At 48.1% G+C, this 16843-nt stretch overlaps 1 protein-coding gene across 1 annotated transcript in view; it reads right to left on the bottom strand.

Moving 5' to 3' along the window:
• Positions 1 to 13994, bottom strand: part of LOC134512132 (neural-cadherin-like) — a 61734-nt gene extending 47740 nt beyond the window's left edge. The window contains exon 1 of the mRNA XM_063327211.1: positions 13947 to 13994. The gene's annotated coding sequence lies outside the window, so the exon portion shown is untranslated. The remainder of the gene's footprint in view (positions 1 to 13946) is intronic.
• Positions 13995 to 16843: the final 2849 nt, after the last annotated feature.

Genomic DNA, 16843 nt, shown 5'->3' with positions numbered 1-16843 from the left:
GCTGGACGTGCATTAAGTGCAGTTAACAACTAATGAAAAATACTTTCAATAATAGCTTTTAATTAGTTAGATATCCACATTAAATACTGTGTCAGTTACACCACTTGCCATGACACAGTTTTAAGTGCGCACTTATCCAGACTCAGGTGAAATTTGGCCTTTTTATTTTCAACAAATTCAGCAAAAATGCTGCCAGTTTTACCAGATCAGGTTTAGGGCTTATTAAAATACTTCTCTTAAAAATCAGTGGAAGTGGTAAGCAACCAAATTCCCTAAAATTCTCCCTGCTTTAGGACTAACTTGTGTCATTTTCTCAAACCACTGGATATTCAAGGAAAGGCAGAGGTGCATTCCCCTTCTGCCCCCAGCATCCCATCTGGTTGCATCTTAGGTGAGTGAAACACCAGCTTTGACACAGAACTGCCCTAGGACAAAGCCCTGGGCTTTGCTTTTGCAGGGAGAGGCAAGGGAAGGGGCAGGTCAGGCAGCAGCTGCAGGGAGAGAGCCAACCCTGTCTCCCGGGAGGGGAAGCTCAGCACAAACTGCTCCCTACTGGGCATGGAGGACCTGGCGTTGGCAGCAAGCACCTCTACCTGAATCCCTGGAGAAAACTGGCACAGACATTGACTGCGCCTGTGTAATTTTGTGGCTAAGAAGCGAACTCCGATACCTAAACCAATGGGTGCAGATGATGGCAGATGTCTAACCTTGGACTGTCAGACTTGGGAGCAGCCTGGAAGGACCCACACCACTGAGTGTCCGACCTAGATCCCCTCTGGTCTCTGACCTGTAGCACAGTCCAAGGGCGTTCAAGTAGCAGGGTTGACCATCAATGGGACAGCTCCTGGGATCACCCCAGATCTGCTCACAGGATGGCTAGGCCACCGCTACTGCCAGCCCAAGAAAAGGGGTGAACCCCCGACATGCAGAAGAAACCACAGAGAAGAAAGAGAAGGAACCTCCTACTGCAAAGAACCTGTAGAGATTTAATCATAGTATTTTTACCTCTTGGGAGACCTAAATTCAAACATTTTGAACTCACAGCAACTTGATAACAGATGCTAAAGGTACATATGAGCTTCTTGAAGAAATTTTCCTAAGTGCATTTGTGTTCCAGAGGTGGCCTTGAGATTTGACTTCAAATCAGAATGAATATGTTATTGAATATATAAAATAAGTTCAAATAATAAAAAAAATGAAACTAAATGTAGAAAGGGGGGGAAGTAGAACAGTACATATGAGAAATGCACATTGTCCGCCTTAGAAAATATGATTACACATTTGAACGAACTGCACTGAGGTCTGTTAAGGGCTATACCACCACCAAAAGAAACACCCAGCCAGGCGCACTTATGGCTTATACAGGAAACCCCTGATTTCTGCCTCCAGGAGGGTCACATTTCACAGAGGGTGGAAGAGAACAGCAGCATGTGGACAAAACCAGCACCAAAGGCAAGAAGTAAGCTAGAAATTCCAAACAAATTTTAACTGTAGACCTCGGGGATCTGATACTAAATAAAAGACTACGCACAGATAGAGACATCTGCTGACATGCAAGACCTCTATTTACAAGCAGCCTTACCCCGCAGTAAAAATATGTGCTGGACAAATTTACCAGAGGTAATCATTCCCAGGAGGGAAAGGACTTCATTGAAGTTTTGTGGGTTTTTTAAAGTATTTAAAATAATTTAAGACATGTTTTCTTCAGCTAGAGGAAATTCTTAGATTGTATGGTTTCTGGTTTTCTAATGTACCAACATTGCATACATAGGAACATTTGTTAAACATGCTCCTCTAGGAATTTTTCCTCTGTATTGATCAGTGTAACATGAGGCACAACGCTCAGCACGAGCCAGTGGCTCACAAAGCAGCTCTGCCAGTCAGTATTTTATCCATACCCGAGAGGGAGGGCTGAGAAATGCATGCCTTAATTAACCCAGCTACAGACAGTGTCATTTTGCTATGGCCAAGTAACGGAATGAAAACTTGTAAGCACATGGCATTAAAAAATATTTTTGTTCATTCACTGGTCTAATTCAGGCACTTCTAATTTCTGTGGAGATGAATATCTAATCGGGCGTTTTTCCCATTTAGTGAAACCCAGAGAACGATTTCAAAAAAGTAAAATTATACGGCTTATTCCTTAATATTGTCCCATGTGGGTGATCCACCCAACAACGAAGTACTCATCCTGCTGTACAAATCGTTAAAACCACCACCATGCCAAAATGTCAGCCCTTATCCAGAGCTTTATGCTTTAAAAAAGGCAGAGAAGGGAATAAATTTCACTGAGTTCAGGGCACCATGTCAGGGAAAATATTCGTCTTGTTCAAGTTAACAACGATTTCCTGGACTTTTACAAAAACTTCACCTCCCTCCTCTCTGAAATGTGTATTTAAATAGATTCATAGAATCAGAGAATCATTTAGGTTGGAAAAGACCCTTAGGATCATCAAGCCCAAACATTAACTAACACTGCCAAGTCCACCACTAAACCATGTCCCTAAGCACCACGTCTCCCCGTCTTTTAAATACCTCCAGGGATGGTGACTCAGCCACTTCCAGGGGAAGCCTGTTCCAGTGCTCGATAACACTTTCCATGAAGAAATTTTTCCTAATATAGAGTATAAACCTTGAGGCCGTTTCCTCTTGTCCTGTCACTTGCTACTTGGGGGAAGAGACCAACCCCCACCTCGCTACAGGCTCCTTTCAGGTAGTTGTAGAGAGCGACAAGGTCTCCCCTCAGCCTCCTTTTCTCCAGGCTAAACATCCCCAGCTCCCTCAGCCGCTCCTCAGAAGACTTGTGCTCCAGACCCCTCACCATCTCTGTTGCTCTTCTCTGGACACGCTGCAGCACTTCAATGTCTTTCTTGTTGAGAGAGGCCCAAAACCGAACACGGTATTTGAGGTGAGGCCTCACACCAGTGCTGGGTAGAGGGGGGTGATCACTTCCCTAGTCCTCCTGGCCACACTATTTCTGATACAAGCCAGGCAGCTGTTGGCCTTCTTGGCCACCTGGGCACTCTGCTGGCTCACGTTCAACCCTCACTGAACCTTGGTAAAATTCTGACACTAGCAAAGCCTCAGATCACAGACTCACGGGATGGCTAAGGTTGGCAGGGATCCCTGGAGGTCATCTGGTCCAACTGCCCTGCTCAAGCAGGGCCACCTACAGCCGGTTGCTCAGGACCATGTCCAGATGGCTTTTGAATATCTCCAAGGAGGGAAACTCCACAATCTTCCTGGGTAATCTGTTCCAGTGAACTAAAGTTCTGGGGACTGGATTTCAAGAAAGATGTGGACCAGCTGGAAAGTGTCCAGAGAAGAGCAAAGAACACCACCAGAAAACATGGCTTGTCATGAAAGGATTTTCAGGACACTGCAAGGGAGATGCTAACAGTGCTATAAGATGCTGAAGGATCGGTGTATGAAGTCAGTCAGCTGTTCCCTGCCCCACAAAACAAAAAGTAAAAAACTTCCCAAAATAAATACGTTAGGTCTTGGAGAAGGAGGGTGCGGGACGGGAGGGGGGCAGGAGGGAGGGGAATCCCCCAGCAATTTTTGAATCATAAGGATAATGGAGCACTTGATAGCTGCTGGAGAGGTACGATATCATCCATCAATGAGATCTTTAAGACCTGACTAGACAAATATCTGCCAGCAATCACTTTGTTATAGCAAAGCCTGCCTCTAGGCAGGGGCATGGTACCAGCAAGACTGTTAAATCCTTTCCATCACACTTTAATCCCCCTGCCCTTCAGCTTTTGCATCTCATTGATTTCTGAAGCTTACATGTTCACATGCCACTCGTTCCCCGGCAGCCTGAGGGAATTTCTAGCATAAACATTCTTTGGACCTTGTGTTTTCCCTTGCTGTTTGCTTAAAGGTAAGGAGTGAGGGAAGGAGCTAATGCCACTCCAGAAACAGACAGTACATGAAAGGAAAAGCACAGGATGAGGCCAAACCTGGAGGGCTGTAGTGCAGCAGCAGGGGGTAATAAACTTCAGATATCAGGTGGAACATCTTTCTGCAGCTGAGACCTGGCTCACCCCTTCAGCCCCTCAGCATTTATTTCTGCTTTTAAGGCTTGAAGGACCAGAGCTGTTCTCTCTGTGCAAGTAAACAAAACTTAAACTGAAGTAACCTGAAAGTGTACTCACAAAGCAGCCCGGGTTATCTGCATACAGACATTAGAGCTCTAATTCTGGCAGGGAGTGAATGGAAGTGATGAGGTTAGGGTCTGTCTCCTCGCCCAAGCAACAAGTGACAGGACAAGAGGGAACGGCCTAAAGTTGTGCCAGAGGAGGTTTGGATTTGGTATTAGGAAAAATTTCTTCACTGAAAGGGTTGTCAAGCATTGGAACAGGCTGCCCAGGGAAGTGGTTGGAGTCACCATCCCTGGAGGTATATAAAAGCCATGCAGATGTGGTGCTGAGGGACATGGTTTCATGGTGGACTTGGCGGTGTTAGGTTAACAGTTGGACTTGATGATATTAAGGGTCTTTTCCAACCTAAATGATTCTATGAAAAAAAGATTGTTATATAGGTCAGGTCTAAGTTGCAGCAAGTCCCAAACCCTATAAAAAAAGCAGTGTTGAACAGGCACTAGAGACTAACCAGAGGCCAGTCAAACAGCACTGTTCTGCACCATCATTCAGAAAAAGCTGTTGAGAAGCAACACTTTGGGCCTTCGCTACTCAGGAGTACAAACATTTCTGTTCTGGTAGCTGTCTCCTCTTTAAACGCTGACACCAGGTGAGAGAAACTCAAGAATTTTAAGGTGCTACAGACACATGACAATCAAATACTATGGAAAATTATTGCATTGACTTGAAGCGAGTCGGTGAAACAAAGACAGTCCTGATAAAGTAGGGGTTTTTTCCCAGCAATGCATTGGTTTTTCAACTGTCATAACTGCAAAGGCATTAAAAGATCAAGCCTCTGAAATCAATAGTGCTTTATTTTGTTCCACTGACAAAACCGCAGCATCCTATTAAATCAAGACGCAACATCACCCACTGATGTTAGAGCTCACCCATTTTGTCAATATGAATCATCCACTGAAAGGAAGGAAATAATCAGTAAACCAGGCTCTACAGCCTGTGAAACAAGACTATCAAGAGGATAAAACACCTGGCCTCTGCACCACGCATTTGGAAGAGAGTCTTGGTATGATCAATCTAGGAGAGAATATTAAGAGGCTGGTTTTGCTTGAAATACCAGTATATCCCCAAGGCTTCAGCTCTACCCCTTGTTTACATATAAGAAAGGGATGTCAGGGATGGCATGAAAGGAATGTCAACCAGCCAAGAGGAACCTAAGTAAAAGGGTTAGGACATAGCAAGTGCAAGGATGGAGGAACTCACCACATGGCCACCCAGGCAATGAAGAGCTGATAACTTTCTGTCTTTGAGGGTTAAACACACTTCAGCAGATCAGAGCAGATTCACCTGCACCATCCTTGGACAAGAGCACGAAAGCAAAGAAGGAACTGGAAAGGGATTTTAAACTGGAAGTGGCTATTCTTGCAAGCTTTTACCAATTACGTGTTCCTTTAATCATTTATTTTCCTCCTTAACGGAAGGAGGAAAATGATAGAAGTCATTTTCTTTTGCCGAGATGAGGATCAGAGCTGCACTGACTGATGTGTGTTTGACGGGACTAATGTTGGGAAGCTGAGAAGTGAAAAATGTGCATAAAAAATGGTAGTTTATGTTTTACTTATATCCCCTCTGGCAATCATTTGAATGTAAGAGACAGCATGGTATGCAAAGACGTTTCCTAAGTACCCAGCCTGAAATAGGACATCGAGGTGGGATGCCAGTCATCACTGACACCTGTGCAAGCCAACAGGGATAGAAATGGGGTGAAACTATCCAGCTCGGTTATTTAAAACACAGGTGTGATGGCTGAAGCACTGAAAAGCAACTTTTATGCCCCTCAAAAGCCATAGACAACCAATTTTCCTTACTGTCATCTCATACTGGCATGATATTAGATGAAATGTCTCTTTGGTTTTGATTGGTATTTTTCTTGGGGGTTTGGGGGGTTTTTCCTTTTTTTGTTTTCAAGCACTTTTCACTTTTCTCACTCAGATTTTTAAGACAGCTTCACATAAACCACCTCACAAACCACAAATGCCAGTTCATCAGTCCTTTTCATAAGCAGATGCCCTATGGTTGCAAGACACACTGGTGCCTCAGTTTCCAATCACTACCCTTGACTAATGACAAAGAATTTTAAAATTCAAGCTGATTTTGAATATTACAGTCTTTGTTTTGTAGTTATGGTCAGTCACATGTACTCCAGTCCTACCGGAGGATCAGGCAAGATTGGGTCACTCTGTTAAGTATCTCATAAACAAACTCTTACACATCCCTGTCCTCAAAGCACCTGCAATCCAGTCCTCATCCACTACGCAGTATCCTACAAACACTGCCGAAAAATATGGAATTTGAAATAAAATTAAAATACATATGGACATGCCTCATGAAAACTCTTCCATGTGTACTTTTGTGCCTTTCAGAAATTTCCCCAAAACTAAAGTACACGTAGGAATAATCTATTTAAGGGCATTTAAACTTACAACAAAATGTCTTATAGTAGTAAGTAATCTTTAACCAGAGATCATTATGACTTTTAGAAATGCTTTTAGTGTAAAGAAGTATATTTACCCAATTTGTCCACTGAGCCCCCTCTCACTTGCCCAAGTGACTTTTGAATCTGGTGGAAAATTTGTTCCTACAAGCTCTATGAAAGTGAGCAACTGGCCAGAAGATGGGCATCCCAAATGCTGTCATGAAAATGATGGGTCAGCTCCACCACAAACACTAATGAGAGATGCCTGAGGGTGAAATTTCTGTTAATTAACAGATTTGATTTCCCACAAATACTCCTAAGGTTTGGATCCCATGCTTGGGGGTATGATATCCCCTTGTAACACACTAGCGCACCAACCAGACTCTGTCGGACTAAGTAGTGAGGGCCATGTCTTGAAGGCAGGGTAATATCCTCACTATCCCAGTTACAGAAATAGGTCTCTCTACTCCCTTGGAAGCCCACAAACCATGACATTAGCTTGTGGAGGAGCAGCCCACAGCCACAGAACAGCTGGGCAACGTGACTGTCCTGACCACCTCATCTAAAGCTACGTCAGTGGGTTTCGGTTTTCCCTTCTTGGTTAATTACAGCCAGCAAGCTCGTCAGACCAGCCTGCAGAGATTGCTTTGCATTATTTTCATTACATATTTCTCAGTATATACAAGGACTTGGATACATTTTCTATTCATGCACCACCCCTCCAATTTTAGGAGGCAAGGTCTCACTTACCTCAGTACTACCTGTAGGCTTAGCCAGTGAGACCATCAGAGCTAAAAGGCAATTGCAGATGCTACTGCACACACGGGCAGCAAAGACAAGTCTTCAGATAATTTTTCCACTTTCTGCGTGAATGCAAAGCTACGGTGAGTATCTCCATCTCCAAGCTACACGGAATATCTGAGACACCCACGGCATTTGTTGGTCAGCAAGGACATCTCCACAGGCAGATGTCCGTACACCACAGGAAAAGCTTCAGGCAGATACAGGAACAGGACTGCAAAATCTGTCATATCTTTTCTGCTACCACATCATCCTGCCCTACTCTTTAAAGCCTGACTTGGTGTCATCCTCTAGTTTCTAAAATGTTTCAGTGGGTTTTTTTGTCTCAAGAGGAAGGCTCTGAAGCATTGTCAGACCCGTGATTACAGAAGTAGCGTCTTTGCCTCAAGCCTTAAATCTACACTATCTGCCAACAGTTGCCCATTACCACACAACCACGAGGATTAGAAACCCTTCACAGGACCGCAGAGAAGGCGTGAAGTACAATTAATTACAGGATCTCAAAAGCTTCCAGATGATAGGATTCTTCATAAAACAAGCTTTTTACTACAGCTTGCCATGTTAACAGCCTACTAACACCATTAAAAGGAGCTATTAAATGCCACACAACCCATAATTATTTGCAGGCCTGTCAGTTGGTGAAGAAGTCTGTTCAGCAGCCAGACCATGCCAACATAGTAAGAATAGCTGAGGAGTCAGCACCACAGCGGACATTTGGGGGATTTTATTTCTTCTTTTTTTAAAGAAGGAAAGTGCTGTAAGTCACAGCTGCTATCTTGGCATGAAAAAGTTGCTTCTATTTGCAGATCATTCAGCTTTTACTGTTAATAGGATGGAGAGGCGTGTTCTTTGGTTTTGTTTCCATCTCTCACAACTTCCATCTTCCACGCTCCCATCAGTATGTCACAAGGCAGGTGAAGCGATACAGACAAAACAGACATTTGTGCGGTACAGCACACCTCAGTAAGAGAAACAAGGCTCTACTTACACCACTGAAGTGAAATGATCTGCAAAGTCTCTTATCTGCCAACAAAAATGAGGCTCAAAATGTATAGTCACAAATTCTAGGAGGGTTCATGAACATTTTTGCAAGGGCAGCACGAACGCAAAGAGCATTGAACTTCATCATGACATGCCTACTGATCAACCTGCATGTTGGAAAAACTAAGCACTGCATGTCGTCACCATTAAAGAAACCCAACATCCTTCAAGGCACCTACGACTGGAGAAGCTCCCAATCGCTGTCTCCGCCTTCCTGATGTCCAACACAACACAGCACCTAATCTGCCTCATTAAAGTGGCACTCATTAAGTTTAAAGTAGTTTGTGCGGGGCATAAAAGACCCTCTTCCTGAGAGGCAGAATCTGGTTGCTCCAGTGGTTAGGAATCACCTCGCTTCCAGCCCCAGTCCTTCTGCAGAAATGCTACAGGTTCTTGTGTCAGCATTGCCCTTTAACATAAGTAAGTCTTCTCTTGAGGCTTGTTCAAATGGTTTTAAAATAAAAAGTTGCTTGCTGAGGGTTTACATAACGAGAGCTGTTCCTGTGAACATGCTTTGAGCACACAAACTTCTTTCCAAACCCCAAGTCCTCTCCATCAGCCCGTTTCCTAAGTTCAAACTTTTGAAGGCTTTTCTTAAACTTTCTGCTTAATTTTCTCTTAAATTCTGGACAGTTTCCACCAGCATGCCAACCTCATCGCTCAGGCTGAAATTCTAGTACTGATGAGTTTCGCCCTAGCCGGGCTCTGGTTGCTCTAGCAAGGAAACACGGATGCTCGCTGAGGAGCCGGCACCGCTCTCCAGCCAGGACAGCTTTCAAAGCCCAGCGGAGACGCGCGAACGGCAGCAAGTTCAATTTGACTTCAGAGTCGCATACCCAAGCGAGAGTGCCACATGCACGTCTGCTTATGTGAACAAACTGCCTGCGCAAATGTGGCGTGCGGGAATTTTGCGCTTCCCGTGTGTAACGCCGGTGTGAAAAGGCAGCCGCAGACCGGCCCGCTCCTGCTGGTACACGACAATTAAACCCTGCCGCGCAGCCCACGGGGCTCTTGGAGCGTGAGACAACGCCGAGAGCACGCAGGGATATTTCTGGCACGGTGCAGCTTTGATCTGGGTCTAAAACAGATTTTTAAATGCCTTCCTGCTGTTGTAATGCAATGAAAACTCAGAAATATTAAATCAAAGGCTGTATAAAAGGATTTAAGCTGTTAACAATAAGAAGAAAGGGCAGAATATTCTATTTTAAGGTCTCCTATTGCTTTTCTCTTTAACTTGTTATGATAAAGGCTTTCTCATCATTGAAATAGCTTCTTATCTACCTTACTAAGAATACTTGTAACATAAACTCTTCAGTTTTTAAGCTTTTTGTTGGTTTCTCAGCTACAGATTTATCAGACATTCTTACCACTTATTTATTGCCTCCAGGTCATAATATATTTTTACATCAATTTTTTTTTAAAGTAAGATTCTTCCAAAGATACATACAGACAGGGTAACACAATAACCTTCATCCTGGAGCTTGCTGTTTTGTCTAATGATCCCTGGCCATTAACATGGTTTCACGGTTTAAGTGAAGCAACCTTTTTCTCTGTCGGCACCTGAATTTGAAGGCATAGCAATGGTATCCACAGATGGTTTTAATCAGTCCGATACCAGGAGGGGGAAAAAAAACAACAAAAAAATCCCCGTAGCATATAGTATGATCTCCAGACCTGATTGCCAGGTCAGATTTCTGTTTCTGGAGTCAGATTTATTTTGTTCTAAAAATGCCAGGGGGTGCCAGGAAGCAATGGGCCATTTCTGGCTCCATAAAAAAAAACAAAAACAAACCCCAAACCCTAAGGTATATCTTGATTTGAAATGATAGCCAGCAATGTATATGGATTACTTGATAGTTTTTACAGAAGCTATATTATGTGGATTGACAGGTTTTCCCTTCCCAGTAGGCATCCTGGTGGAAGTTTCTTAAGAAAGTGCAAGGGACTCAAACGACGTAATCTCTCCTTGTGCGGTCTAGGCTGTATTTTCAGGAATTTCAAGATTTGACAGATGCCTTTTTAAAATGTGCTTTGCTTCCAGTTGAGTCATAAGGGTTTGATACTGATCATATTCTGCCACAAGACACTACACCCAAGGAACAGCACTATGCTGCAGCCTCCGTGGCCAGATTTAAGATCTATCTATCTCCTTGGAATTCAGTTACAGCAGTAAATAGTTGTTATCCCACCTTAAAGAGAACAGGGGACGAGCGATCCATCTCACTCCCCAAACATGAAAATACCGAACAGCCTTGCAACTGTTTTATTCCTTTCAGTCATAAACTAACTGCTGGTGTTTACCTCTCGTTGATGTCTTGAGGCATAGAATCATAGAATCATAGAATCATAGGGTTGGAAGGGACCTCTGGAGATCATCTAGTCCAACCCCCCTGCCAGAGCAGGGTAATCCCACACTTAAAGTGTTGCTAGCCTCAAGCTTACTCTTCCGAGCGTTGCAGACATACGGGAGGGGGGGAGATTCGTCTCGCTGTGCTTTTTTCTTTTGAGTCTCTCTTGTCATTAAAGAAAAAGAACCCTTGTAGATTATGGAGTGACTGCTTACCACGGGTGTTTTCAGTTTGATAGCATTGTGGGCTGTATCTGCAGGAGCGTGGAAATCACCCAGTGGGTCTCACTATTCCAAGCCAACGCAGCATGCACTCTATAAGCCCTTCAAGGCAGGCTCTTGAGATTAAAAAAGAACAAAACAGAGCTGAAAGTCTGCTAGGGTCGAAGAACAGGGGTAAGAAATTGTGTTCCTTCACTGTTTGAGACAGGATAGACAAAGTCCTAAACGTGAAGCTTCTACACAGCGTGCACCAGTACGTATCGCCAGCATCAGAAAGGACGGCTGCAGGTGGAGGAAGAGGAAATAGTTGCGTAAGTCGGTAACAAGGATGAGAACCTATGTAGGTGCTCGCAGGGTGCATGAACAGAGGCAGCCTTGGAAGGGAAAGGGAGCTACAACCCTTCCCCACCACCCCCAGCCCTTCCACGCTCAGCGCTGCTCTGATGGTGCCGGTATTTCCAGGGTGTTAAGAGTCCCAGAATAAAATCTGGATGAGGAAATGGTGGGTTTGGACTCTTTGGATAAGAGTCTTGTCTGAACTCCAGGTCCCAATCCCACAACTATGCCTGTGCAGAGCCCAGAACAGCAAGGCTTTGAGAGAGGGAGGCAACCTGCCAGATTCCTAAAGAAGCCGCTAACTGCTACTGCGCAATGGGTAGGATTCACAAGGTTATTGTACTCTATGCTCAGTTTATTTCAGTATTTCAACTGTGCACATGAATACCTCATCTTCCTAGGACTACACATGCAACGAACAGTGCTCTAAGTTACTATCTGACCTCCTTTTTTATTATTCTTTTTATAAGTGCCCAAAAAGCTTTGCTTTTCTTCAAAAAAACAAAACAAAACAAAACCCCAAGACACAGGCTTCACTGGAGAAGCAGCACCTACTTCCATTCATGACTTTTACAGGGGAGACAGCAATTAATAAGGGTCCAATAGTTTTGTTTTTCAATTAATGAGAGAATTAAAAGTTTGGCACATGTTCCATAACATTGATTACTATGTGACCCACTGTTAATGCAAGAGGCGTGGGGAGAAATGAGGAGATCAAAGGCAATTCTGTTTGGCTTTAGACAGTTCACCACTTTTCTTCAGAGAAAAAAAATGGATGCTTAAAGCCTCCCACCGTTTCATCATCTTCCTGTGAAATAAGCAGCTAGAAAAAGATCCCAAGTTCATTACTGTACAAGGTTATGAACAGTTTTGATTTTCAAAGCAGCTTAAAGGAGTGTCTAAATGACCTTGTCCCACTTGATCATTGAATTCCTTTCTCCCTGAGGCTCATCTCTTGTCGATACATTATCAGTGCATGGACAGTGGTAAAAACACGCTGTGCAGCACCAGACTGGAGAGGACAACACAACTAATCATCTGTACAACACTGCTCACAAGGTTATTTGCTTTCATTATAAACAAGCAAGACAGTCAAGCGACACGTCACCTTTCCAACTCTATCTTTAGCTTGAATGGGAAGTTCTACTTTCAACGTCCGGTGATTTGCCTAAAGTTAGTACCTAGAAATACTGTGCAGCTTCTTTATTATGATAAATGTTCCTCACTTGCACAACACAGCCCATTCCTGCAAGAATACATTTCTCAGGCAGGCGGCTCTGGGATTCTCCGACTGCATGCCGTGCACAATGGTAAAGGTCACAGCCCCCAGCATCCCTCAACACACTTGTTTTCCTCCCAGCTCTATGTTTCGCAATTCCTGAGCATTAGGCTGTAAAAACCATTTACAGGAAACTGTAAATATTCCCTCTATAGTGAAGCTGTAAACATCTAAGAAAAAAACCCAAACAAATCCCAAACCCCCAAAATCCACTTCCCCAAGGAAATGATAACCAGTAACGTTATCAGAGACCTGAGCCACAGTTACAAACACAGTACAAAACTTACTCTGAATAAGATGAAAGTAACACATGGAAACGACACCTCTTGTAGCCATAATGCACCTCAAGCTTGGAATTGTCTAGGTTGGAAGGGACCTTTCAGATCATCGAGTCCAACCATAACATAAATCCAAACCAGCTTAACATTGTTTAAAAAGTTCAACAAGTCTAGCCATTCTCTTTGGTGTGTTATTAGGAGAACCGTATGCAGTATAAAAGTTGTTGATGTATAGAGGATTTACACAGTGGTATAATGATATCTCCATTTAGTTCTCTACACCAACTCCTAGGATGCCAGTTTCAGATAATTTGGGGGTTTTTGCTTGTCCTAAACTCATTGACATCTATTTTGCAACAGCTTCTCTCCCTTCTCGCACGCTGCTCTGCCATTGCTGTGCCTGATTTCCAGCGCCATTTCAGAGGGGTTCAGCGAGCAGTCACAGAAGGATCTCCAAGCGCAGTGGGCTGCAGCGGCAGGTCTGTAAGCGCGCTCTGCCAGGGCAACGTCACCTCTCCCGTCCCAGGTCAGGGAGGACCACAGCGAACAGAAGAGGCTCTCTGGCAACTCCCCAGGCTGTCTGTTGTGATGTGCTCCCCCCTCTAACTGCTTGTTACCCCATGAGCAGACCCCTCCGGTTCTACAGAAGTGAATCGCTGGGACAGGAACCCCTTCCAACACACCGTCAACCAAAAACCACACCATTATCCACGTTTCGTGTGTTCCTTCAGAGGTGGAAGCTTCTCTCGGTACTGGAGAAGAGCCAGCACATCCCCACGCCACCAAACCCAGCCTGGGGGGCAGCTCCCCCAGCCGCCCGCGGCTCCCCACACCCCACGGAGGGCGGCATCCCCGCGGCCGCGTCTCCCCGAGTGACAAGCGCCCGGCGCGGCCGTGCCGGTTCGGCGTCCCCCTTCCCTCGGGCCACCCTCCATCCCCGCACGGCCATTTCGCGGCCCTCCCGTCCCGTCCCGTCCCGTCCCGCCCCACCCGGGGCAGCGCCGCGGGGAGACGCTCCCCCATCCATCCCCTCCGCCCGTCCCGTCCCGTCCCGTCCCCCTACCTCGTCCGCCGCCGCGGTGCACCTTGACCAGCACCTCGGCCCGGCCGCCGGCTCGCAGCTCCCGCCGGAGGTACAGCCGCCCCGACGCCCTGTCGACGGCCACGGGGGCGGCGCCGGGAGAGGCCAGCTCGAACCAGCCGCCCGCCGCCCGGTCCCGGCTCGGCGGGACGGTGAAGACGGTGTCGCCCACCCGCGCCCCGGGGGGCAGCCGGGCCGTGTAGCGCCGGGACCCCGGTGCCGGCGGCCGCTCGGGAGGCGGCGGCGGCAGCAGCAGCGATCGCGCTCGCCGCCGCCTCCCGCCGCCGCCGCCGCCGGCCGCCGGCCGCCCCCCGCGCACGGCCAGGCGCAGGCAGCGCGGGGGGCTGCGCAGCGGCCGCGGGCGGCCGTGGTCGTGAGCCGCCACGCAGAGGCGGAGCCGGCGCAGCCCCAGCAGCGAGCCCACGGTCAGCACCTGCCCGCTGCGGGGCACCACGAACAGCAGGCGGCTGCCGGCGCCCGGCGGCCAGGGGCGGTAGGTGAGACGCGCGTTGGGACCCTCGTCGCCATCCGAGGCGCGGAGCCGGGCCACCTCCGTGCCTAGCGGGGCCAGCTCGTCCACCTCCAGCTGCCGCGCCGGCGGCAGGCGGGGCCGGTGGTCGTTGCGGTCCAGGACGCGGACCCGCAGCAGCGCTTCCCGGGGGGACCGTCCCGCCCGCCCCCGCCGCCGCCGCCGCAGCCGGAGCCCGTACTCGGGCTGCGCCTCCCGGTCCAGGCGCTCGGCGGTGCGGAGCAGCAGCAGCCCCCGCCCGCCGCCCGCCCGCCGCTGGAGGGAGAAGCGGGATGCGCCGTCGCCCTCCAGCGCCCACTCCCCCGGCGGCTCCCCGGGGCCCAGCAGCCGCCGCAGCGGCACCCGCAAGCCCCGCACCCGCGTCCCCGCCGGGCTGTTCTCCGGCACCTGGCCGCAGAAGCGGAGCGGGCGGGGAGCGCCGCCGCGCCCCGGCCCCGCCGCCCCGCAGAGCAGCAGCAGGAGGAGGACCGGGAGCCGCCCGCCGCCGCCGCCGCCCCGCCGCCCCCGGCCCATCCCGCCGAGTGGAGCTGATCGGCGCGGAGCGGAGCGCCCCACGGAACCGCACCGCCCCGCGATCCGCCGCGCACACCCACGGCACGTGGAGAGACCGCCCGCCCCCCGCCGCCCCCGCCACTCAGAGGCCGGGGCGGGGACGGGGGCAGGAAAACTAAAGCTAAAAGAGCAACCGGTGAAAGAAACGGGGAAAAAAGCTATGGCATAAAGGTGAGAGGGCCTTGGGGTAGTTTAATTGTTGAAAAATCATAGAATTACAGAATCGTCTAGGTTGGAAGGGACCTTTAAGATTATCAAGTCCAACCATTAACCCAACACTGCCAAAACCACCACTAAACCATGTCCCAAAGCACCACGTCTACCCGTCTTTTAAATACCCCCAGAGATGGTGACTCCATCACTTCCCTGGGCAGCCTGTTCCAGTGCTTGACAACTCTTTCTGTGAAGAAATTTTTCCCAATATCCATCCTAAACCTCCCCATGTGTAACTTGAAGGCCATTTCCTCTTGTCCTATTGCCTGTTACTTGGGAGAAGAGATCAACCCCCACCTGGCTTCGGCCTTCTTTCAGGTAGTTGTAGAGAGCGATAAGGTCTCCCCTCAGCCTCCTTTTCCCCAGGCTGAACAATCCCAGTTCCCTCAGCCACTCCTCAGAAGACTTGTGCTCCAGACCCCTCACCAGCTTCCTCCGGTGACCCCTCACCACCCTTCTTGCTCCAGCACCTCAGTGTCTGTCTTGTAGTGAGGGGCCCAAAACTGAACGCAGTACTCGAGGTGGGGCCTCACCAGTGCCGAGTGCAGGGGGATGATCACTTCCCTAGTCCTGCTGGCCACACTATTCCTGATACAAGCCAGGCTGCTATTGACCTTCTTGGCCACCTGGGCACACTGCTGGCTCATGCTCAGCTGTCTGTCGACCAACACCCCCAGGTCCTTTTCTGCCGGGTGGTTTTCCAGCCACTCTTCCCCAGGCCTGTAGCGCTGCATGGGGTTGTTGTGACCCAAGAGCTGGACCCAGCACTTGGCTTTGTTGAACCTCATACCATTGGCCTTGGCCCCTGGATCCAGCCTGTCCAGATCCCTCTGTAGAGCCTTCCTACCCTCAAGCAGATCAATGCTCCTGCCCAACTTGGTGTTGTCTGCAAACTCACTGAGGGGACACTCCTTCCCCTCATCCAAGGTGTTGATAAGGATATTAAACAGAACTACACCCAATACTGAGCCCTGGGGGGCACCACTTGTGACCGGCTGCCAACTGGATTTAACTCCATTCACCACAACTCTCTGAGCCCAGCCATCCAGGCAGTTTTTCACCCAGCAAAGAGTACACCCATCCAAGCCATGAGCAGCCAGTTTCTCCAGGAGAATGCTGGGGGAAATGGTGTCAAAGGCTTTACTAAAGTCCAGGTAAACGTCCACAGCCTTTCCCTCATCCACTAAGCGGGTCACCCTGTCACAGGAGAAAAAGTCAGTCAAGCAGGACCTGCCTTTCTTAAACCCATGCTGACTGGGCCTGATTGCCTGGTTGTCCTGTGCATGCCGTGTGATGGCACTCAAGATGGTCTGTTCCATAACCTTCCCTGTCACTGAGGTCAGACCGACAGGCCTGTAGTTTCCTGGATCCTCCTTCCAGCCCTTGTTATGGATGGGCATCACCTTTACTAACCTCCACGGTCAGCAAATAGTTGTGACCAGGAAGACATATTTTTTATGATGTGAGCTGGGCTTGTCTTGGAAGCGTGGCCTCCCAGGAGTACATATACAAGTTGCTGCTCCTTCAGGGAAGGTGCTTTTTTGGCAGAAGGGGGAAGAGCAAAACATGTCTCAGCATAATACAT

The sequence above is a fragment of the Chroicocephalus ridibundus genome, chromosome 2 (assembly GCF_963924245.1).
Source record: "Chroicocephalus ridibundus chromosome 2, bChrRid1.1, whole genome shotgun sequence".
NCBI lineage: Eukaryota > Metazoa > Chordata > Aves > Charadriiformes > Laridae > Chroicocephalus > Chroicocephalus ridibundus.
The sequence above is the reverse complement of the archived record's forward strand: the minus strand, read 5'-3'. Positions and strand labels throughout refer to the sequence as shown.